The sequence below is a fragment of the Balaenoptera borealis genome (assembly GCF_965194805.1).
Source record: "Balaenoptera borealis genome assembly, chromosome: 1".
NCBI lineage: Eukaryota > Metazoa > Chordata > Mammalia > Artiodactyla > Balaenopteridae > Balaenoptera > Balaenoptera borealis.
Genome location: NC_138860.1, coordinates 64866964 through 64891156, shown reverse-complemented (window position 1 = coordinate 64891156; position 24193 = coordinate 64866964). Strand labels below are relative to the sequence as shown.

Here is a 24193-nt window from a genome sequence, read left to right as displayed (position 1 = left end):
TTATGAGAGTTCCGGGTTTGCCATAGCCTCATCAACACTTGCTGTTGTCTTTGATTCTAGCCTTCCTAGTGGGTGTGAAGTGGTGCTTCATTGGGGTCTTGATTTGCATTTCCCTAACAGTTAGTGATATTGGACATGTTTGTGGTGATTAGCCATTCTTATATCTTCTTTGGTGAAATATCTATTTAAATCTTATGCCCATTTAAAAAATTGATTGTCTTTATTTATGTTATTTATCATGTGTATAATTCACAAATACTTCCTCCCAGTCAGTGGCTTCTTTTTCATTTTCTTCATAGTGACTTTTGAAGTACAGAAGGTTTTAATTTTGAAGTCCAGTTTACAACTTTTTGGAATGAATTTTAGTGTCTTATCTAAGAACTTTTTGCCTAACTGAATTCCCCAAAGATTTTTTTCTCTTTTTCTTCTAGAAGTGTTTTAGCATTTTAGCTCTTAGGTCTTTGTTTGATTTTTGAGTTGTCATGTATAACGTGAGGTAAGGGTCTAAATTCATCTTTTTTTGCATGTGGCTATCTAGTTGTCTGAAAAATGTTTGTTTTTTTGTTTGAAGATAAAAACGTTTTCTTCCCCCGTTGGATTGTCTTGGCACCTTTGTTGAAAATTGATTGACCATAAACTTAAGGACTTATTTCTGGACTCTTAGTTTTGTTCTGTTGATGTATATGTCTGTCCTTATGCTGGTCCCACAGTGTCTTGATTACTGTAGCTTTATAGTAAGTTTTGAAATCAGGAAATAAAAATCTTCTCACTTTATTCTTTTCTTTCTTTTTTTTTTCAAACTTGTTTTTGGCTCTTCTGGATCCTTTGCATTTCCATATGAATTTTAGCATCAGTTTTTCAACTTCTGCCCCCCCTCAAAAAAAAGCCTACTCAGATTTTGGTAGGGATTTTGTTGAATGTATAGATTTGGAGACAACTGTCATTTTAACAACATTAAGTCTTCCAATCCATGAATGAAATGTCTCTACAGTTGTTTACGTCGTCCCTAATTTCTCTCAGCAGTGCTTTGTAGTTTTCAGTCTTATGTGTCTTCTTAAATTTATTCACAAATATTTTAATGTTTTTGATGCTATTATGGATGAAATTGTTTCTTTAATTTCATTTTTGGTTGTTCATTGCTAGTACATGGAAATAGAATTGGATTTTGTATGGTGATCTTGTATCCTACAATCTTGCTGAACTAATTTATTAGTTCTAGTAGATTTGTGTATGTGTGTATGTGTGTGAGTTCTTCAGGATTTTCTACATGTAAGATCCTGTCTCTGAATAAAAACAAATGTACTCCTTTCTTTCCAGTCTGGTGCCTTTTCTTTTCGATTTTTACTTTTCACTTTAATTTCTTAAATATTTATTAACGTTGGTCTCAAACATATTTAGCATGCTTTCAAAGAACATTCGGGTTGAAAGAATGCATAAATTATATTTGGCGTTTGGGGCTAAGGCATAAGAAATATACTTGCCATGGACTTTGAAAAAAAATGTATGTTTCATTATAAAAAGGATACATTGGAAAGACAGAAATTGCTACCTTACAAAGTTCTTTTTTTTTTAATTATTATTTATTTATTTATTTATTTATTTAGTTTTGGCTGTGTTGGGTCTTCGTTTCTGTGCGAGGGCTTCCTCTAGCTGCGGCAAGTGGGGGCCACTCTTCATCGCGGTGCGTGGGCCTCACTATCGTGGCCTTTCGTTGCGGAGCACGGGCTCCAGACGCGCAGGCTCAGTAGTTGTGGCTCACGGGCCTAGTTGCTCTGCGGCATGCGGGATCTTCCCAGACCAGGGCTCGAACCCGTGTCCCCTGCATTAGCAGGCAGAGTCTCAACCACTGCGCCACCAGGGAAGCCCCAAAGTTCTTTTTAAAAGGATTTTCTAAGCAGGCCTGTAGAAAGAAAGATGGACACAGACATGACATAGAGACCTCTTTTTTTAATTTGGTAATTATATGCAAAATACAGGACCACAGAAGTACTGAAAAAAAAATAAGCGACACAGAGGAAAACATTTTAGGTTTACTTTTTTGTCAGTTTCAAGGAACAAAGTTACCAGCCTATTTTATGATTATAAAATTATTGCTCGAAGTGCTTTGTGCTTCAAAACATGGTAGGTGGCTAAAATCTGCAAATACTTAACCTCTGTGCAACTTCTGACTTGAAGAGCAGAGTTAAATGATAGAACATCGAGCCCTTTTGCTTGTGGTCGTAGAGAGGGAAATCTTAACCTGGGAACCCCCCTTCAGGCTTTGTTTTCTCTTTTGTTTCCACCTTTGTTTGGAAGAGTTTGTTTGTGTCCCTGTGCAGGGCCTTCCCCAGACAAACAGCCTCCCTGATTGACAGTCACAGATGGCCGCCGTCCCACCCTGTCTGACGTGTAAAACTTCCTCCAGCTGAGAGCCACCAGCCCCAAAAGAGAAGAAAACCTGAGGCCCCATTCAACCCTGCATCAATTATCCATGGCTTTGTGGAGACTTCTAGTGAGGGAAAGAGTTAAAGATCCATTTAAACTTTCAAACAGCAGAGGTAAACACTTGGCTAAGCACAGCTGATTGGATTTTCAATTGAAGAGGCCAGGCAGCCACAGGCAACGGGTGGTGAGGAACCCACAGAAATGATGGACACAGATTCTGCACTTTCAACTTGCATCTCTAGACAGAAATGCCGCCTAGAGAGGAAAGACACTGAAGAAGAGGGAAAGGCTGTGAGTCCAAACCCCACTGGTAGGCAGTCCTTTGGGCTGACTCCTTATCTGTGTTGGCTCCCACAAGCCTGGGTATTGGCGCCCCGGGTTGGAGACGCCACCTGCCCTGCCACGCAGCCTCTGCGGCTCTGAAAACTGGGGACATCTGAGAAAATTGTGGCAGCTTTCAAAGAGAGTAAAAAGGCTTAAACTAGTCCTATGAGAAATTTCGTTGTCTTTTTTGTTCGTTTATTTTAAACCAGTTTATTTGGGCCGGTTTTCCTCTTACAAGACATCATTCAGGTTCTAAGATCAGCCATGATTATCTCTTCCCAGAAAAATTCAGAAGAGCTACACTTCTGCTGGAATGGCACAATCCTTTAACATCTGCTAATCACTAGAACTATAGGAACCCTGGCATGTGACCACCAGACCCCTGATCTGCAGGCTGGCAACTCTCTCTCTGATCTTGTAGGTGGTTGCTATTTAATTTTCCCTGAGCTCTTCTGAGCCCGTGGTTGATGGGAATTACTGTTGGTTTAAGACAGTGATGGCCACCTGTGTACTAAACACAGCACTAGTATTTTCTATGCTAGTTAAAATAATGTGACCAAGTTTGCCCATCCCCCAAAAAGCAGAGCCTGAATAGGAGGTAGGCACTTCACAACTGCTATTTTCCGTCTGTCACCAGGAAAAGTTAGTGGGGAAATGAGCACGCCTCGGGGTTTTTTTTTTTATTTTATTTTTTTCTTTAAATTTATTTATTTATATTTATTTTTGGCTGTGTTGGGTCTTTGTTTCTACGCGAGGGCTTTTCTCCAGTTGCGGCAAGCGGGGGCCACTCTTCATCGCGGTGCGCCGGCCTCTCACTCTCGCGGCCTCTCTTGTTGCGGAGCACAGGCTCCAGACGCGCAGGCTCAGTAGTTGTGGCTCACGGGCCTAGTTGCTCCGCGGCATGTGGGATCTTCCCAGACCAGGGCTCGAACCCGTGTCCCCTGCATTGGCAGGCAGATTCTCAACCACTGCGCCACCAGGGAAGCCCTGGGTTTTTTTTTAATTGAAGTATAGTTGATAGAATGTTGTGTTAGTTTCAGGTGTACAGCAAAGTGATTCAGCTATACATATATATATTCTTTTTCAGATTCTTTTCCATTATAGGTTATTACAAGATACTGAATGTAGTTCCCTGTGCCATACAGTAGGTCCTTGTGTTTATCTATTTTATATATAATGTTGTGTATCTGTTAATCCCAAACTCCTAATTTATCCCTCCCCACGTTTCTCCTTCGGTAGCCATAAGTTTGTTTTCTATGTCTGTGAGTCTATTTCTGTTTTGTAAATCAGTTCATTTGTATCATTTTTTTAGATTCCATGTATAAGTGATACCATGTAATATTTGTCTTTCTCTGTCTGACTCACTTCACTTAGTATGATCATCTCTAGGTCCGTCCATGTTGCTGCAAATGGCATTATTTCATTCTTTTTTATGGCTGCATAATATACCATTGTGTATATATTGATATATACCACATCATCTTTATCCATTCATCTGTGGACGGACATTTAGGCTGCTTCCATGTCTTGGCTATTGTAAGTAGTGCTGGAGTTTGTTTTTTAAAAAAGCATATAAACTATACAATTCCTAGTTAATATATCATGATACTAAAATCCAGAATTTGGGGGCAGTGCACAGGTCTCTGCTTTATGTGCTTTGTTGAATGAGACATTGAGAATCTAATATATATTAAGTGCTCCACTGGAAATGTCTTATTAAACAAAACAGCACATAGGGGAGACTAGAACAGCGTCAGGCCACAGAGGACTTTCCACCTGCCACCAGCTCACTCTGCAAAAGGATGGATGTGAAACCCACAGACCTCTGGCATGCCAGTATCAGACAGCTGTAAGGAGTGTTTACTACTGCCCAGAAGTCTCCGAAATTCTTGGAAGGGGCTACTGGTGATGTTTCAGCGCCATGAGTTTAGATCCCACGGCAAGTGTGGGGAAACCACTCTTAGCCAAAAGGAAAGTCTAGCCAATCAGCCAACATCTGCAACTGACTCAACTTTGTAGCTGTCTCGTTGCCTGGGTCCACATAATTAAGGGAAAATGCTACATGCTCTAGCAATATTAGCAAAGCTGGGGTCTTAATATATATTCCTAGAGAGTTCTAAGGACCCAGGAAACATCACCTCTACTGGAAAAGTTGACCGTCAGCTTTTTGAACTGACAGTAGAGGGATGATTGGGCGGGTTTAGGACTTTAGGAGCCCCAAACGCCTGAAATTCCAGGTGGCAGTGCACTGTCATTAATATCCCCTGGTTTTAGCTCTTTGGGAGATACCTTTTCTGAGGGTTTTATACATTATTTTTGATTTATTTTAGTATTCCTACTTCTAGTCAAAGTCAAGACCAGGAAATGTAGAGATATGCTATGAGGTGGTTCTCGGGCTTTGTTTGAAATCTACTAAAAATTCCGTCCTTCGTTCAGTGACTTTCACTGTGTACCATGCATCCGTGAGTAGTACTGCTATGGGTGCCCCTATGGAGCTGACATTCTTTGTTTAATATACTTATTTAATTATTTATTTGGCTGCGCTGGGTCTTAGTTGTGGCACGTGGGATCTTTTAGTTGCAGCATGCGAACTCTTAGTTGTGGCATGTGGGATCTAGTGCCCTGACCAGGGATCGAACCCGGGCCCCCCTGCACTTAGCCACTGGACCACCAGGGAAGTCCCTGGAGCTAACATTCTACCGGGGGGTTGGGGGGGGGCGGGAGACAGACCAACGAATACACACTGTCCGCACAGTAGTAAATGTTGTGGAGAATTGTAGAGGCCAGAGGGGGGCAGGGCTTGCCGGTATGTGCGGCAGTTTCAAAAGGGTGTTTGGAGAAGGCACCACTTATAAAGGGACGGTTGAACAGCGTCCTGGGGAGGTGTGAGGGCTGAGCCCCTGTGTACTGGGGGGAAGTGGGTCCAGGCAGAGGGCTCAGCAGGGCAGAGACCCTAAGACTGGAACCACGTGGTGGAGGAAGAGCAAGGTGGCTGCAGCCAAGGGGCTGAGTGCGAGGGACCGCGAGACAGGTGGGGGGTGGTTGGCGAAGCTTTTTAGGCAATCACGAGGATCTCCACTTTTACTGGTCCTGGGATGGGGCACAGGAAAGTTTGAGCACTGGGGCGGCACACCCTGACTCAAGTGCTCATGCAGCATCGTCTCGGTGCTGTGGAAGCAAGAAGCAGGAGATGCTGCAGCGCTCAGCAAGAGATGATCCCGGCTTTGGGACCAGCGGCCAGCAGTGGAGGTGGTGAGAAGTCATCTGAAGATGGGAGGATAGATTTGCAGTGAATTGTGCTGTGGTACAAAAGCGGGTGGGAGGCACAGGGGCTTGCAGGGTACCATGTGCTTGGGTTCAGCTGGGGTCAGAAGGTGAAAGAAAGGCTCAGGCAAGAGCCTGAGGGTGTAGGGCGATGACTGTGTTCATGCATCTCGGAATTAAGGTGACTTGCTTGCTTTGCACAGTGGGCCGTCTGCTGAAGAGTATTGTCACACCCGCTCTGTGTTCTGCGTGATGCTTTTAGGTCAGCCTTAGAGTTCAGAGCTTTGTCCCAACTCTGCTCGCTGATGAACAGAGAAGATTCTTGTGATTTGGTGGTTTCCAAGAGAAATCCCAGCAAAGTGTGGATGGAGGTGGGGGCAGAGAGAATTGCTTTAGTCCCTCAAAGAGACTGTTTATAACAGTAGAACACAGTGAGAGCAACTAGGACAGCTTCTTCAAGAAGCACATATTCTTTCTTCCCTTGTAAGAGGCACTTACTCTCCAAAGAAATCTTTTTTTTTTCTTCCTTACTGGAAATATTTCACTGCTTTGATTTTAGTTTTTAATTCATTGTCTTCAAAGTTTGCTCTTTCAGAATTCATTTGCTTACCATATAATCTATGACTATTTCAGAAGATTGAAATTAGGTTTGTTTTGTGGCTTCTACTTTTAAACCAAGAAGTGGGTTCAGAATTGGTGATGGAAGAGAACTTGAAATAGGATAGCTTATTGGGAACATTGATTTGGGCCCTTTTCTTCTAGTGTTACTTTTTAGCTTATCTCTTTCAGAATATGCCTGATTTCCTTCTCGTGAGATACCACATGTCTAAGGATCCAGTTGTTACTTAATTTTTCTTTGTTTACTGATAAATATGCTGTATGCTTTTGTTCTTTTAAAAAGCAATTTTATTGAGGTATAAAACACTCACAATAAAATACATCCAATTTAAGTATAGAGTTTGAGTTTTGACAAAAGTGTGCACCCGCGTACCTGTTACCACGATCCATATATGGACCATTTCCATCACTTTAAAAAGTACACTCTGGGCCCGTTTCTAAATAGCTCATCCCACCCAGCCCCAGGCAAACACTGATCTGCTTCTGCTTCCAGTCACAATAGATTATATTTGCCTTTTCTAGAACATCCTATCAATAGAATCAAATCCTATGCACTCTTTTGGGTCTGGCCCCTTTGCCTCAGCACCATGTTCTTCCTTGAGGTTCATTATCATGTTGCTTGTGTTGGGATTTTTGTTTCTTTTATTGCTGAATAGTATTCCAATGTATGGACTTATTAACACACTTCACTTTTCATGGACATCGGGTTGTTTCCAGTTCAGGGAAATTATGAGTAAAGCTGCTATGGATATTTTTCATCAAGTCTTGTTGTGAACAAATGCTGTCATTTCTCTTTGGTAAGTGCCCAGGAGAGGCATTGTTGCATCTCCTGTGATAGGTACACACGGTATTTTTTTGTTTTTTGGTCGTACCATGCAGCTTGCGGGATCTTAGTCCCCCGACCAGAGATTGAACCTGTGCCCCCTGCAGTGGAAGCATGGACCCCTAACCACTTACCGCCAGGGAATTCCCAGTACACACACATTATGATTGTTATGTCATCTTGATGAATCTACCACTTTTATCATGATGAGAAGTCTGTCCTGGTAATAATATATTTGTTCTGACGTCTACTTTGTCTAATATTGTTATAATCACTCGAGCTTTCTTGATATTAGTGTTTGCATGGTATGTCTATTCTCTGACCTCTGCCTTGTAATTAGACTATTTAGACCATTTACACTTGAATAATTACCAATTTAGTTGGATTTAAATCTCGTATGTATTATTTGTTTCCTTGTTGCTTTTTTCTTCTCCAGTCTTCTTTTGGATTGAGTATATCCTAGTAAGTTGTCATCACCACTGGCTTATAATAGCTATATAGCTCTTCATTTCATTTATTTTTCTGGTGTTTCCAGGCACCTCGTCTTCCGTGAACTCCTGGTGCCTTTGCCTCGGCAGGACCACCATGGTTTGCTTGGGTCCCCCTCCCAGCACCACATTTCAGAAAGTGCCTCCAGGCGAAGAGCTGACGCAGCCTGGGGTCCTCCTAGTTTGCTTCCCTTCTTTCAGGGACTCTAGCCCCTTCTGTGTCTGAAAACAGTTACTTCATATACTTTGTCCAGTTTTCTGGTTGTTATTGTGGGAGCTTAGGTTCGGCTCTGGTTACCATATTATGTTCTGAAGTGTAATTTTATTTTTGAAATAAAGTATTTGGTTCTTGGCAGGAGAATGTGTTAAATATGTGAAATTGGGACTGCCTGTAAAACCCTAGATGCATAACACCATTGTTATGACTTCACAAAGTGATGTAAAGATGGTGATGATCAGTTTCCGGCTTAGGCATAGCAGCACGTGTAAACCTCAGAAGCAGAAGCTTTGAAAAGTTCTGTATCAGTCCCGTTTGAATGATAACAGCCCATAATCGAGCCCTTAGGTGCTCAGTGTTCTACATACAGATCTTTTTTATAAAAAAAATCATCTTACGTGTGTGTTTTTTAAATTATTTATTTATTTATTTATTTATTTTTGGCTGTGTTGAGTCTTCGTTGCTGTGCACGGGTTTTCTCTAGTTGCGGCGAGCGGGGGCTGCTCTTCGTTGTGGTGTGAGGGCTTCTCACTGTGGTAGCTTCTCTTGTTGCAGAGCACGGGCTGTAGCACGCGGGCTTCAGTAGTTGTGGTGCGTGGGCTTCAGTAGTTGTGGCTCACCGGCTCTAGAGCGCAGGCTCAGTAGTTGTAGTGCACGGGCTTAGTTGCTCCGAGGCATGTGGGATCTTCCCGGACCAGGGCTTAAACCCGTGTCCCCTGCATTGACAGGCGGATTCTTAACCACTGTGCCACCAGGGAAGCCCCTGAGGTTTTAATTTAATTTTAATTCATTTAAATTGAAATAGCCCCATGTGGCTAGTGGCTGCCGTATTAGACAGCAAAACTCCAGGTAGCAAGGGAGCAGGGGTAGAAAGACAGCCCTGTGATGGAGCAGTCAGGGGAGCCTCCCAGCAAAAGACTGACCAGCCTCTTGCCTCACTGTGGCAGGGGAAGCCCCAGGCTGGAAATGGCAAATACTTGGCACAGGCACCACTCCGAACCATTCCTGCGCCCATGGCAGACATTGCTAGTCAATCACCACACACTTTCTTGCTAGTTCAGCCATAGCTCAGGATCCTTCTCAATACAACACTCCAGGCAGTCCCCAACTACAGATCAGTAGATGCTAGCATTTGAGAGAAATATTACTGGTCATCCCTAGGCCAGGAGGCCCATCTGGGAGGTCCAGGATCTCACCAGGCTGTAAGGTGGCTGGCAAGGGACGTGTGGCCAACCTGGGTCAGTGAGGCAACCACAAATATGGAGAGTGGAGAGGCAATGTGCTGGAGGAGCCAAGATTTTTCTATTTCTTCAAGAAACACTCAGAGCATGATTTAGGGAGAGAGGAAGGGGGTGGGGGGAGAGGTGAAGACTTGTCAAAGCCAGCTGATGTGCAAAGCATTTGGAGATTTTTATTGAGCTGGGTGCAATATTGTGATTTATGAAGAAAAATACATATTTGGTCATTCAGACCAAAAATATATATTTGGCCATCTCCCACGTGGCCCAAACCTTAAAATATTTACATTTTCGCCCTTTTTGGAAAAAAAAAAATTTGCTGACCCTTATTCTAGAGAGGGTTCTGAATTGCCCACAAAAGTGGACTTGCTGGATTAAAGGAAATATGCATTGAAAATTTCAGCAGATGCTGCCCTTCATACTTGCACTAGCAGTGTATGAGATTGCCTGTTCCCCAGTATCCTCACCAACACAGAGTAATATCAAACTTTTCCATGTGGCCAATTTGATAGGTGAAAATGGTATTTCACTATCGTTTTAATTGTACTTACCTTATTAGCAGTAAGATTTAGTATTAGGCAGTAGGTATAATAAAATATATATTTGGTCTTTGTCCCTCATTCCTGGCACAAAACTTCTAAACCCCGTGGAATTTCCAGATAGGAGTGTCTTTTGATATTCATAACAAAACCCTTTCAACCACACCTGAGTTTGTGTTAATGAGGTGACTTTTGGAAAGCCCCTAAGGAAGGGGCTGGTTGCCAGGGGAACCAACCAGAATTAGAGGATTGGAACTTTCAGTCTCTTCCACCCTCCCCCCCACCCCCTTGAAGGGGAGAGGGGCTTGAGGTTGAATCAGTTAATCCTGTCTACATAACGAAGCTTCAGTGAAATTAAAAGAATGGAGTTTGGGGCTTCCCTGGTGGCGCAGTGGTTGAGAGTCTGCCTGCCAATGCAGGGGACGCGGGCTCGAGCCCTGGTCTGGGAAGATGCCACATGACACGGAGCAAGTGGGCCCGTGAGCCACAACTGCTGAGCCTGCGCGTCTGGAGCCTGTGCTCCGCAACAAGAGAGGCCGCGATGGTGAGAGACCCGCGCATCGCGATGAAGAGTGGCCCCCGCTTGCCACAACTAGAGAAAGCCCTTGCACAGAAACGAAGACCCAACACAACTAAAATAAATAAATAAATAAATAATTTTTAAAAAAAGTTCTTCAAAATTATTTAAAAAAAAAAAAAAAGAATGGAGTTTGGAGAGCTTCTGGATTGGTGTACCCAGGGAGGTGCCAGGTGGGACAGCATGGAAGCTTTGCACCCCTTTCCCCATACCTTGCCCTGTGCGTCTCTTCCATATGGCTGTTCCTGAGTTAGATCTTTTTATAATAAACTGGTAATCTAGAAAGGAAAAAAAAATATTATATATATATATATATATATATTTGGTCATCTCATATATATTTGGCTTTCCAAAAGTCACCTCATTAACATAACAAAAGGCACCTTTTTTAAAAAATTAATTTTATTTGAGCGTAGTTCTGCTGTACAGCAAAGTGAATCAGCTATACATATACATATATCCCCTCTTTTTTGGATTTCCTTCCCATTTAGGTCACCACAGAGCATTGAGTAGAGTTCCCTGTGCTATACAGTAGGTTCTCATTAGCCTGGAAGGGCGACGCTGCACTCTCCCCTCCGTTGCCAGGCAGGCTGTGCTTCTGTTACTGCAGCCCAAGGCCCCGAGAGCCTGCTCTGGTTCCTTAGGGGCCCCTGGGAGGGGTGTTTGTCACAGGTCTCTCCGCAAGCCCAGTTCTCTCGACCGTGACTGTCCTCGATTGCGGCGTCTGCTACACGGCCTGGGTCAAAGAGCCTAAAAGTGCGGGGATTGGGACCCAACCTGGTAGGAGGAACTTGAGTCCCGTGATCCCCCTAAGCCCCTGTAACCCTGCGGTGGGCGTGGGTCCCCCTCAAGTCACGCTGCCTCCCACACCCACAGCTTCCTTCTGTCTTTGGCTGAGTCCCCTCTGGTTCCTCAAATGGCCACCAGGTGGGAGCAGAGACCTGCGGTGAGGCTGGGACTGAGGCCTCCTTGAAGATGGGCTAGGAGGGCTCCAGGCAGGGCTGGGGGCCTCTCTCACTGGGGGTCTGGGCTTGCCGGGTGGCTGGGAGCTGGGTGCGTGCCTGGGGGTGCAGGCCTCTTTTGGGGTGAGTGTGCTGTGACTGCGTGGGGTGTAGATGGGCACACCTGTGTGCAGAGGCCTCTGCAGCTGTTGGGTGCGTGTGCCCTTGAGCATGCCCGTGTGCAAGCATGCAGGGGGTACCTGTGTGTGACTGTGGGGCCTGGGTCTGCAGAATCCTCCCTGTTCCCCTGCAGGCCTGAGAAGGCTGACGATTGGGATAGCCTGGCCCTTGAACTTTATGTTTCCAAAGCGGCAGGTGGCTCCGAGGCTCGGACCTCAGGACCCCCTGCCCGCTGCGTTCCCTTAGGCTGTGTCCAGCCAGTGTGGCGGCTTGTCCTACTTTGCCAGGTTTGGGGTCCTGCTGAGCCTTTTTTATTTATTTATTTATTTTAACATCTTTATTGGAGTATACTTGCTTTACAATGGTGTGTTAGTTTCTGCTGTGTAACAAAGTGAATCAGTTATACATATACGTATGTTCCCATATCTCTTCCCTCTTGCATCTCCCTCCCTCCCACCCTCCCTATCCCACCCCTCTAGGTGGTCACAAAGCACCAAGCTGATCTCCCTGTGCTCTGCGGCTGCTTCCCACTAGCTCTCTGTTTGACGTTTGATAGTGTATATATGTCCATGCCACTGTCTCACTTTGTCACATCTTACCCTTCCCCCTCCCCATATCCTCAGGTCCATTCTCTAGTAGGTCTGTGAGCCTTTTGATTTGTGTCAGGATGGGGACTCATTGCTGTTCCTGGGGGCCTCGGGGTAGGAAAGGCCAACAGTGCACTGGGGGTGCTCCTTAGCCCCAGGCTGGGGGTTCGGGGAGGGGGAGGGCCGCCACACCGGAGTTTGTGCCCCTGGTCCTGCCAAGCCACTGGGAGGGTGGATGCTAGCCCACTTGTCACCCGCTTAGCATCCTGGGCTTCCAAGGTCCTCCTCCAGCCAGGCCCGTTTCCCTGCTCCCTTTGGTGCCTTTCTACTGCCCTCACTACCTCCACCGCCCTCTTCCGTTCTCCCTGAAAACCACGCTAAGCAGACATTTGTCAAGGTCACAGTGACCTCCATGCTGCCAAGCCCAGTGGACAATTCTCCGGCCTCCTCTGACTTGACCCTCAGCAGCACTTCAGGGGCTGGTCCTTCCCTCCTCCTGCCATCACTCCCTTCCGCAGCTCAGGAATTCCGCTCTCCTGGTTTTCCTTCTGTCCCGCTGGCCCTCCCTCTCAGCCTCCTTTGCTGGTCCCTGATCTCTCCAAGTCTGGGTGCCCCATCCCTACACCTCTTCTGTCTCCCTCTTTAAACGCCCACTTCCTTGGTGATCTCATCCAAGCTCATGGCTTTCAAATGACTCCCGTTGAGTATAATTTAATTAGTTGGTTTTTTATCATCTGTCTTCTCCCAAAGGAAAGCAAGCTCTACAGGCAGGGCTTTTTTTGTCTTAAGTCAGGTTTATTAAGGTATAATTTACATACAGTTAATGTCACCCTTTTTAGTGTTCACTTCTGTAAGTTTTTGACAAACACGTATAGTTGTGAAACTGTCTCTGCCATCAATTACAGGACAGTTCCCATCCCCCCCAAAAGTTCTCCATACCCTTGTGGTCATCCCCTCCCCCATGTCCCGCCCTGGGCAGCCACTAATCTGTTCTTTTGTCCCTTTTCCCTAGTTGTGCCTTTTCTGAAAAGTCATATAAATGGGATTGTACTGCGTGTAACCTTTGGAATCGGCTTCTTCCACTTATCACAATGCACAGCGCATTTGAGATTCACCCATATTGTTGCAGCTGTGAGCCGTTAGTTCTTTTATTCTATTGTATTTTATTGCACAGCTTTGTTTATCTGTTCGGAGGGGGACCAGTTGTCCTGGTTTCCGTGGGAGGGAATGGTTTTTCTGGGACATGGGACTTTCAGTGCTAAAACCAGGGTGGTTGGTTATCTTAGTTCTTTAGTTGAGGGACATTTGGGTTGTTTCTAGGTTGTTGATGATTTTGAATACCTACTCAATATAACCAGTGACAGAGGGTTTTTTGGTGAACACAAATGTCCATTTCTCTTGGGTAAATACCTAGGAGTGGGGTTGCTCAGTTGGATGACGAGTGTACGTATCACTGTAAAAGAGGCTGCCAAGCTGTTCTCCAGAGTGGCTGTATTGTGTAGCATTGTGGGAGAATTCCACTTGCTCTGCATCTTAACCAGAACTTGGTAGTGTGTCAAAAAAAATTAAAAACCGGTTTTTTAGCCATCTTAATAGGTGTATAATGATATCTCCTCACGGTTGGCAGAGATTTCCTTTATTCGCCTTGAGTAGTGTTGTGCCCCCAGTGCCTGGGTTAGTGCCTGCTATGTAGTAGACACTCAATGAATTTTTTTTTTTTTTTACTGAGTGAATGAATGTATGGATGGATGAATGAATGAAGTCAAAGGGGCTTCCGGTATCTAAATCTGTTATAGCAAATACATAGCACACGTACCGCCAATTCCCCCATGCCCCATTCTGTTTCCATGGCAGACGTCACTCATCAATTGAGCCATTTTATCCACCTGCTTCATTTCAGACAGGTACGATCCAGTCCTTTGTGTAGCAAGTGAGATGAGCCCCATGAGCTAATGCAGCTTTAGTTCAAGCCTCTCATTGGCTGAAGAAGAGGCCAGGCTCAGAGCAGGGTCCAAGGCTGCCCAAGGACTCACAGCGAGCCAGTGGCAGGACTAGATCTCCAGGCTGGGCTCTCCCCAGAAAAATGCACGACGTCTCTGACAAGGCTGGAGTAGGATGGGAGGCATGGACGTGGATCTGGACCTGAGGCCGGGTTGGAGCATTGTGGAGTGCTCCCTGGGCCCCGGCCGGGTGGGAAGGCTGATGCCGGCGCTCTTCCTGCAGGTGCCCAGGAGCTGCTGGGATGGCCTACCCGCCCACGTTGGCTCCCTGGCCCAGCGGGCGTACTGGGCTCTGCTGAGCCAGCAGAGGGACCAGAGCATCGTGGCCCTGGGCCAGAGCGGTGCTGGCAAGACCACCTGCTGCGAGCAGGTCCTGGAGCACCTGGTGGGGATGGCAGGCAGTGTGGATGGCAGGGTCTCAGGTACAGTGGTCTCCAGGTGACGTGCAGCTGGGACGTGGTGGGGGCGGTGGCGTGGGGGAAGGGAAGGGAGAGTCAGAGGGGGTGCTGGGCGGCTCTTTCTTATATCTGCTCAGCTAGCGTTCACTGAGCACCTGTGTGCAGACCCTGTGCTGGCTTCTGGGCAGGGCCACCCCTAGTCTGTTGGGTACTTTTGTGTGAATTAGAAACAGGTACTCCTTGCCTAAGACACTCACTGCCACATGTGGAACCGTCGTCACGCATTGACATTGTTAGAACCAAACACTTGACCACCACGTTCTGGGCCATCATCCTAATAAGTATACAGGCCTATGGCTATCTGATATAAATGCTGTGCCCTTAGGTGTGGTGTCCTTGTGCAGCGCACAGCCCACTGGACTGTGCAGAGGACCCGATAAGTAAAAACAAAGACAAGGAGGCACTGACAGCCGGAAGGGAGACTCAGCTGCACATCTGTGCCAGACTCCAATGCTCTGCACCGCTTGCTGGCCGAGCTGGGGAGGGGAGAGGCGGAGGGAGCACAGAGAAGGGGCCGGGGGGCTTCCTTGAGGAAATGATGTTTGAGCTGGGCATTAAAGAAAGAGTTTCAACATTGTAAATCAACTATACTTCAATAAAAAATAGTGTCAGTTGGTGATAATAATTACAATATTGATGGGGATCGTGGTAAATGCTTGCTGAGGACTTACGCGCCAGGCTCTATTCCAAGCAGGTTAACTTATTTATTATTTAAAACATCCCTATAAGGTAGACATTATTATTATTTGAATTTTATAGATGAGGCCATTAAAACGCAGGGAGGTTAACCAGCTTGCCCAAGGCCACACAGCTCATACATCCTAGCACCGAGATTCAAACACAGACAGTTTGGCTCCAGAGCTGTTACCCCTGGGCCAGTGTCCTCAATGTATTGTTGCCCCTCTGAGGAGCCTTTTTAGTTGTTCTTTCTCCTAATCGTCTCCCACCATGAAAAGTTAATGCCATAGATTCACCATATATTTGTTTATGCAGTGTGTGTGTATGTGTGTATATATATACAGACACACACAGACGTGTGTGTGTGTGTGTGTATCTGTGCTCTATTCTATACATAAGAAAGGAAAACTGCCCCCATCCTCAAGAATCAGTTTCTGCCCTCTTGGGGGCAGTATTCCCCCTGCTGAGAATATATGGCCCAGGCAGTATTGCTTTTCTAATAATAACAAACAATACTAACACCACCACATTTGGAGCATGTTCTGAGCACTTTACATTATTAAATCTTTTAGTCTTTGTGGCAACCACATGAGGTAAGTAAGTACTATTATTACCCCCATCTTATAGATGGGGTATCTGAGGCACAGGGAGGTTAATTTATTCGCTCCAAATCAGGTGACTAACAACGGGGAGAGGCCATATTCAAGCTTGTTTAACCATTGTACTATCCTGCTTCTCCACTGGGCTTATTCCAATGCTTTATTGATCACCTGTTCTGCACCTGGCCCAGGTTAGAGCCCTGTGAGGAGCTGGGGATACAGCAAGGAGAGGCCCTCCCAGAATGTAGATCTGCTGAAAGTGTGTGTTGGGGGAGTGGGAGTCAGGCTAGGCTGTATCCAGGTGCCTAGCACATAGTGGGTGCTTGTTAAATAGTTATGTTAAAAAGCTTGGGACTGCTGGGCTTTTTGAGCTGGCTGTGATGGGCGTTCCCCGACAGCAGGTCCAAGAATGTTAATGCTCTGCCCTCCTCCTAGACTCCACCAGGCCCAGGAGGCCCTAGGGCAGCCCTTGTCACTCAGATCGTACCAATCCTAGGTGTGTGTATCTCCCCTTCTGGGCTCACTCTTGCTCACCCCGCGCCCCTGCTTGCAGCACAGGGCCAGCCCAGCAGCGGAAGAGGTGTGGCTTAGAGCTGAGTTGGGGGAGTGGAGGGGCCCCTGCTGGGGCCTGGGGCCAGAATGGGGTCCTGTGAGAGGTGGGGGTGGCAGCACCCGGGCCACGGGTGATGCCCTGTCTGTGCCCCACCAGTGGAGAAGATTCGAGCCACCTTCACTGTCCTCCGGGCCTTTGGCTCCGTGTTCACCGGCCACAGCCGCCGTGCCACCCGGTGCTCCATGGTGATGTCACTGGACTTGAACGCCACAGGCCGAGTCACGGCCGCCCAGCTCCAGGTGAGGCCTCTGGGTGGGAGGGAGAGGGGGCTCTTTAGGGCTGCAGTAGCCTCAGCCCCACTCAGCAGGGCCCACGCCTCCAGCTGGGACCCTGGAATGTGTCTAAATGGTCATCGCTCCCCAGGCCAAGGCCAGCTCCTCCCCACCTCACTCAGTGCCCAGACATCTCCTCCCGGAGCAGGCCGCCTCGTCTGTGCCTCGGAGTATCACAGGGATGAAATATTCATGAGTAGATACATAATTCAGCCACTCATTAGCTGGGTCTTAAAAGCGTAAGCTGAAATTAAACAGGCGCTCGCTGGCCTTCTGCGGCAGCCCGTGTGTGACAGGCACATGGCCTGTTTGTTCCTCTCTCTGAAATCACCTGGCTCCTCCCCTTCCCCCCCCCCACGCCCCCGCCAACATTCTGTTTGAACAGAAAACAGGATTAGGTTATTAGAAGGGTTGTTTGTATGCGGAGCTAGGAGAATACCCAGACTCGCTGGTGCACGATAAATCCCTTTCTGTCCCGGCCCTGAAAGTCTACCGTGCATCACCATGTGGGTCAAGTTATTAAGGGCTTCGGTTGCATAAGAGTGTGTTGGAGGGCGGCTCTGGGTTAATTGTTAGTACCCTTGGATTCCTTCATCGGAATGAGCCCGTTGCATTCGTTGATTGCCTGTGTGGACTCTGAATCAGTGAGACAAAGGCCTGGCACGTTTTGATTTGGAGGCGTCCAGCCAAGTTGGGGCCTGAGGTGCTGCCTCGAAGAGTGGCCTGGGGGTTGGTGGGGGTGTGCGGGCAGCCTAGCGGGGCCTCGTGCTGACCGGCGCCTGTCCTCTCCCCTGGCAGACGATGCTGTTGGAGAAGAGCCACGTGGCCCCGCAGCTGGAAGGGGAAGGCAATTTCGAGGTTTTCTCCCAGATGCTATCCGGATTGGACCTGGCTCTCAGGTGAGCGACTGGGCTGAGCAGGGACAGCCGAGGGCAGTGAGACAAAGGGCCTCCGCTCTCCAGGGCCCCTGCCCTGCCTCTGCCCAGAGGTGAGAGGCAGTGGAGCCCAGTGGTTAGGAATCTGGCCTCTGATTCTTGCTGCCTGGTACTGCTCCTGGGCTGGGTGAACCTGGCCAGGTGTCACCTGCTCTGAACCTCCGTTTCTTCCTCTGTAAAGTGGAAATAGTACCTTGACTGCTGACCTTACAGGATTAAGTGAGATAATTCACATATGGCTCTTTATACACGCTGGGGGGTGGTGGTGGATGTCTGCTGTGACGGTGACATTTTGGTACAGGTTCTGACAGCAGCGTGAGAGGTGGGCAAGGAACAGCAGACCGCAAATCTTCCAGAAGCTCCTAAACTCTGTGAGAGCCTTGGGTGCACCTGAGGTAGCTCAGGGCGAGGAGGCACCAGGTGGAACAGCAGAGAAGCCACAAGACTCATCTGGGAGGGCCTTCTGGGGGAGGTGGCCCAGGGAGTCATCTCTGCCCCTCGCTGACTCCTGGGAATTCTTGGACATGTGGCTCCCTGTCTCTGAGCCTTGGTTTCCTCATCTGTTGAACGAATGAGTAAGGTTCTATCTAGTGAAGCTCCAGGGAGTGCTCACCCCAGGCGAGGGGTGATAATTTTCAATTTGCCTCTGCGTCCCCCATCATTTGTCTCCTGCCTTCCACCCCCGTCTGAAGGGCAGGCCCAACCTGTCCTGAGCCTCCTGGCTAAGGCCAGAGGGGCACCTTACCCTTTGGAGAGAGGGCAGATTAGGGAGGAAACTCCCAGTTTTCAGAGCAGGGTAACTGAGGAGTAAGGAAGCTTCTGGAAGGCCTTCACTTAAGAAGGGCCCATTGAGGGCAGCAAGTGAGGAATATTCGGGAGGCAGGGCCAGGGCCTGAGGCAGACCCCGGGGCCACCTGGGGCACTCTGTGGAGCCCCGTGCCATGATGCCCACCTGCCCTGCCAGGCCACTGGTGTGGGTGGGTCCTCCCTTACTTCTGGTCCCTTCTCTGTTTCCAGGACAGAACTGTACCTGCACCAGCTGGCAGACAGCAGCTCCTTCGGCATGGGCGTGTGGCCTAAGGTAAAGAGGAGGTCCTTCTGGGTGTGAGTGGGTGTCTGTGTCCCCATGGCCAAGATGGGCGGGTCCCCTGTGTGGCTCGTCCCTCTGCCACCGGGGTGAGTAGTTGGCAAGGGCTGGTCACGTGGGGGAGGCAGGGTTGCCTTTATGGGGCCTGGGCTTGTCAGGGAAATGAGTCTTGTGCTAATAAAGGGAACCAGGAGGTGGTTTGTGTAGAGGTTAGGGCGCGGTCTCCGGGACAGGCTGTCTGGGTTCAAACCCCGGCTCTGACACTTACTGGATATGAGACCTCAGGCATGGACCCTAGCCTCTCTGAATGTCTGTGTCCTCTTCGGTAAAATAACAACAGAACGGGCGGGCAGGCTGAGGGGAGGACAGAGCGTGGCACGGCCTGCCCGCCTGGGCCACGGGGAGAAGGTCGGGGCGCCGCCCGCGCCCTCGTTCCGCTGCCTGGCGTCGTTTGTGGAGGGAGGGCTCCCAAGGAGCTCAAAGGCCAGGGAAGGACACACGGGACGGTCCAGAGCCACCCTACCGCTCCAGTGGTGCAGCACCCTCTCTGAATTCCTACTGCCACCAAACACATCCCTAAGGCCTTTGGGAAGAATTGCTAGGACCCAGGAAGGCGGCCCCTTGCTGTGGTCCAGACTTCAGCAGCTGCCGATGACCAGAGGGAGCCAGCCGGCCGGCCGTGAGCAGGAGGACAGGACACGGGGACAGGGACAGCCACAGCCGGGCTTCCCGCAGCTGTGCCCACCGCCAGAACCAGCTCCAGCCAGTCACAGCCCCCGAGATGCCAAACAGTGACGGGCGAGAGGCCGGCAGGAAACTGACACCCCCTCACTGGAGAGCCTGCCCGGTCGGGGTGCGGGGCACCATCCCCGTCTGAACTCACCCCACAGCTCAGCCGTCTCCCAGTGACCCAGATGTGTCACCACGGCCCCAGGGCTGATCCCCGACCAAGGTCAGAACTCCCCCCAGTGTGACGGCCCCCATGCCACTCCTGTGGTGGAAGGGACGGCAGGCAGAGACCAGGAGTAGAGTCCTTTTTATTAATGGCTGCGTTTTCAAAGAACCGTTTTGTTACCAGGAAAGCTCCCCAGGAAGGGATTGCATTAGTGCAACAAGGGGGAGCCTTGATGCCAGGCTTTCCAGACACTTCCAGGTGGAGACTTTTGGCCTAGGCCGGCCGCCGGGGACTCGGGGGCTGGGAGGACACACGGCCCCTCCCCCGCCCCGACGGGGCGCTAAGGCACCCGGCCCGCCTGGGGGGGCAAAACCCCGTGCCGTCAGCAGGCCGGCGGCTTGCAGCCCTCAACCTGCAGCCCTTTGCTCAGGAGGAAGGCGTCCTGCATGGGGTCACAACCCAGGAAGAGCTTCACCATGCCCTTGGCATCCTCGGAGCCCCCTGGCCTCAGAATGCAGCTTCTGTAGTCCATGGCAACCTGAGGAGAGGGGGCGGGGCTGCAGGAGGGTGGAGCACCCCCTTCACGGAGGGTGTGGGTGTGGCCACCTCTGCTGTGACTCAACAAAGGGCAGGGGAGCAGGGGGTTCTGGGCAGGGCCCTCAGAGCCTGGCAGGCCCAGGCGGGCGGCACAAGCATCTAGGCCCAGGCCAAGGACCTCCGTGTTGGTCTGCACGGCAGGCCGGCCTCTCACCTTGCCACTCAGGACGCCCTCCTGCTTGAAACGAGTGTGTGGACCGTGTCCGCGGAGTACACCTCGCTGCACAGGTAGCCATAGGACTGGGCGTCGTAGCTTCCTGCCAGGTGGCCGAAGGTCGCAGGCAGGTGGGTCCCTGGGACACACGCGGAGAGGCTCCTGCCCGGCCCCCTGGCCGCTCCGTGCCCCTTCCCCAGAGCCCAGAGCTTGGGGCCTCAAAGCAGCCCTGTCTGAGTCCCCTGCCACTAGAGGGAGTATTGGCCCAACACTTCTAGAAAACGGGGACCTTGCGGGCAACTCAGTGGAGGGACACAAATCAATCTTTGCCGACTTTCTGCTGAAGCTCACGAGGGTTCACCCCTAAGCCTCTTACAGGGACAGCTGCCCGAGGCTCCGAGGGATGAGTCAGGGCTCGCCCTCCAGCACGGGGAGAGCGCGGGTTAAAGCGCTCACGAGGGAGTGAACTGCGTCTCCGCACCGACACGCACGGGCAAACCTCGTCGACGCGTTCCGTCCGGGGTATGAAGCCCTCTCCTGCCTCTTCCAGGCTCTCCAGAAAGCACGTGCAGATACGCCCAGCCCACCCTCGGACTCCGCGGGCCACAGCTGGAGGGACCAGCCCAGGAACCCAGGCAGGAAGAGGCCAGAGGTCAGCGAGCCTCGACCAGAGCCCGTCAGTCGGTCCCCCTTCACACACCACCAGAGGATCCTCTTGACCTGGGCAGTAGCCGCCAACCGACCGCTAAGGTGGGCCCGGCGTGCGCTTGGCTACCTGGCGTGGCTGGGACCCCGAGGATCTCCTGGCAGAGGCGGGCATTGTCCTAGGCCGGGTCCGAGGGCGTCTGCGTGTGCAGGGCCTGGTCCACCTTGGCCAGGACGATCTGGCGCAGGTTGAAGAGGCCTGGAGGGCGGGAGGAAGGAGACGGGGGCGCTGGCACTGTGTCCAGGCCGCGCTTTCCAGCCGGGCGGTCCGGGAGCCCCTTTCCTTTCCCTCGGCCCGGCCGCACGGGGGTTGGCCAGCCGGGACTTGATGAGCTTGTCCAGCAGCTCCTGGGGGACGGCGCTGCTCGTGCCCCGCCGAGACTGGCAGCAGCGCCAGGGCTTCACAGGGCGCGGCGCTCCCGGCCCCAGAGCCTACCCTCTGGTTCTCATCCCCGGCTGTCACCAGAGTCGCAGGCAACGTGCCCTTCTTTTCGTTTGTCTTTTTTCCGGCCCTCGACCACGCAAAGGTGTGAAGCCCTGCCACTCGCTGCCACGTGGATGCACCGTGAGAACACGGTGCTCAGCGAGAGAAGTCAGACACAGAAGGACACACAGGGTGTGACCCCACTGAGGGGAAACGTCCAGAACAGGTAGATCCACAGAGTCAGAGTGGGTTCCTGGTTGTCAGGGACAGGGGAGGGGAGGGAATGATAACTAAGGGCGTGAGGGACCTTTTTGGGGTGAGGGAAATGTTCCAGAACAGGGCAGTAGTGACGGCTGCACAGCTCAGTAAAGTGTCCCCACGCGCTCCGGTTGCAGTCTGTGAGAGCATCGCTCTCAGGACGAAGGGCTGACTGCAGGAAGACTGAACGAGCACTGGGTCCTGGGCCCAGACGCTCAGCTGGGGACCCCCCCATTGGGAAGTCACTGGGACTTGCTGAGCCTCCACCGAGACTTGGAGCAGCCCCAGGACCTCACAGGGCGTGGTGCTCCTGGCCCCAGAGCCTAACCTCTGGTTCTCATCACTGCCTGTCACCAGCCTTGCATGCAACGTTCCTTTCTTCTATTTTGTCTTTTTTAAAGGCAACTCTTGAATACCTGTATTTAACATGCAGGGAACCAGTCCTGACTCCTTGATCTGGGACTTCCAGCCTCCAGAGTCTCGAGGACATCCACTTCCGTTGTTTACGCGCCCAGTGCGTGGGGTTTGATGATGGAAACTGACACCGAGAGCGTCTCCTCGTGCGGGGTGACATCAGCGGAAGAATCCCGTGGCGAGGGCCTGCCTGAGGACCACGGGAGAGCCCGGGCCCTCCCCGCCCCCTGCCTTCAGCCCCTCGCCCGCACCCTCCTGGGAGCGGAGCTGGTGCATCGCTTGCCAGAACTCATGGAAGTAGGTCTCCAGCTCATCATGCTGCAACAGGGAGGGCGGGTTGGGCGTAGGCTTGGTGAAGTTGGCCACCATGGCCGCGATGGCAATCTGGCGCCTCCCGTCCTGCTGCAGGCAGCCCGGCTGCAGGCCAAAGCAGGCCATGTGCCCGGACTTCCCTTCCCTGGGGAGGGACGCGGGTGAGGCCCCGCTACCACAGAGGAGCCCCGGCCCACGGCCGACAGGTTCCCCCACGCATGCACCGAGGGTAGAGGTCCAGGTAGAACTTGCTGATGGATGACCTTGCCCGAGGCCGCGTCCCGGACCGTGTAGAGCCTCACATCTTCATCTTCGTGACGCATGTTGGCGCCTTCCTCCAGGTCGAAGGTCAGCCCCAGCAGCTCCTGGGAGATGCCCAGCCGCCCGCGCGTGACCACCTGCATGGGGAAGGACTCATTGAGCAGGTACTGGTCCACGTGGTAGCGCGTCTCCTCCCCCTGGTTCATGTAGTAGCACAGGTCCTAGACGTTGATGGGCCCGTCAAAGTGCAGGCCCCGCCTCTGGCACTCAGCCTTCTTTAGCTCCAGGATCACGGCCGCTCCTGCTCCCCGAGGGGCTTCAGCTTCTGGGCCAGCTCATCTGCGGGCAGAGGGGAGAGGCTCAGCTATGTCCCTGTGGCAGCCGCCCAGCCGCCCCCCACCCCACGCCCCTCGAGGCAGAATGAAGGGTTGGGGAAGGCGACCCCCAAGGGCTGACACAGTGGGGTCTCAGGCAGCACCACGTCCAGTCAAGGTCCACCTGACCCCCGTCCCCACTGGGACTCGGGGAGGCGGGGTTACCTAGGAAAGTGGCCACCACCTGGCTGGTCTTGGCCATGTTCATCTCCAGCACAGAGTCGGCACGCGTGCTGAATCCCAGCAGGCGGGACTTCTGAGCCTGCAGCCTTACCAGCTCCCCGAGGATCGCGCAGTTCTCCTGGAACCCAGAGACAGCCAGCGCTGGGGACCGTGGGCCACGCCCTCCCCACAGGCCCCGGGCCAGGTCTCTGTGGGTGGGAGGGCTCTCAGGCCACTGGCGGGCACAGCCAAACCCCCTCCCTCCTCCTCCTGGCCTGGATTTCTAGACACTTTGGTGCTGTCCTAACATGTGGTCTTTATGAACACAGGTCCTTTTGGAACCAGAAACGGCATGAACCATGATGAGCTCTAAGGCCAAGGGCAGGAAGAAATGTGACCAGGCTCTCCAGGAGCCACCCAGGGGCCTCCCCGGGCTCAACAATACAAACTTGGCTGCCGTGCAGACAGCAGCTCATCCCCACGGCGCCCGAACACCCAGCCCCTGGACGGCGAGAGACCTGTTGCTGCAGGTGCCCCGTGGTTGGCTGGTGAGGCCTGGCCCCAGGCGTACGCCACCTTCTCTGGGGCCACCTCTCTGGGTCTGCGGTGGGGTTCTCCTGGGAGCCCCCAGTCACCACAGGACCAACGTGGCCTGTCTGCAGCCCAAGAAGGTGGGGACACAGGTCTGTCCCCCGTGGACATCACCCGCGAGGCCGAGCAAGCACCAGTGGTGTCTGCGGGGAAGATGAAGGGCTCATGCACAGCCCCCATCTAC

At 51.1% G+C, this 24193-nt stretch overlaps 1 long non-coding RNA gene across 1 annotated transcript; it reads left to right on the top strand.

The window, feature by feature from the left end:
* The first annotated feature begins 17680 nt into the window (after window positions 1-17680).
* Window positions 17681-21153, top strand: LOC309629183. Its single transcript, XR_014244911.1, has 3 exons — window positions 17681-17739; window positions 18793-18856; window positions 21059-21153. It is a non-coding gene; the product is annotated as an uncharacterized lncRNA (long non-coding RNA).
* Window positions 21154-24193: the final 3040 nt, after the last annotated feature.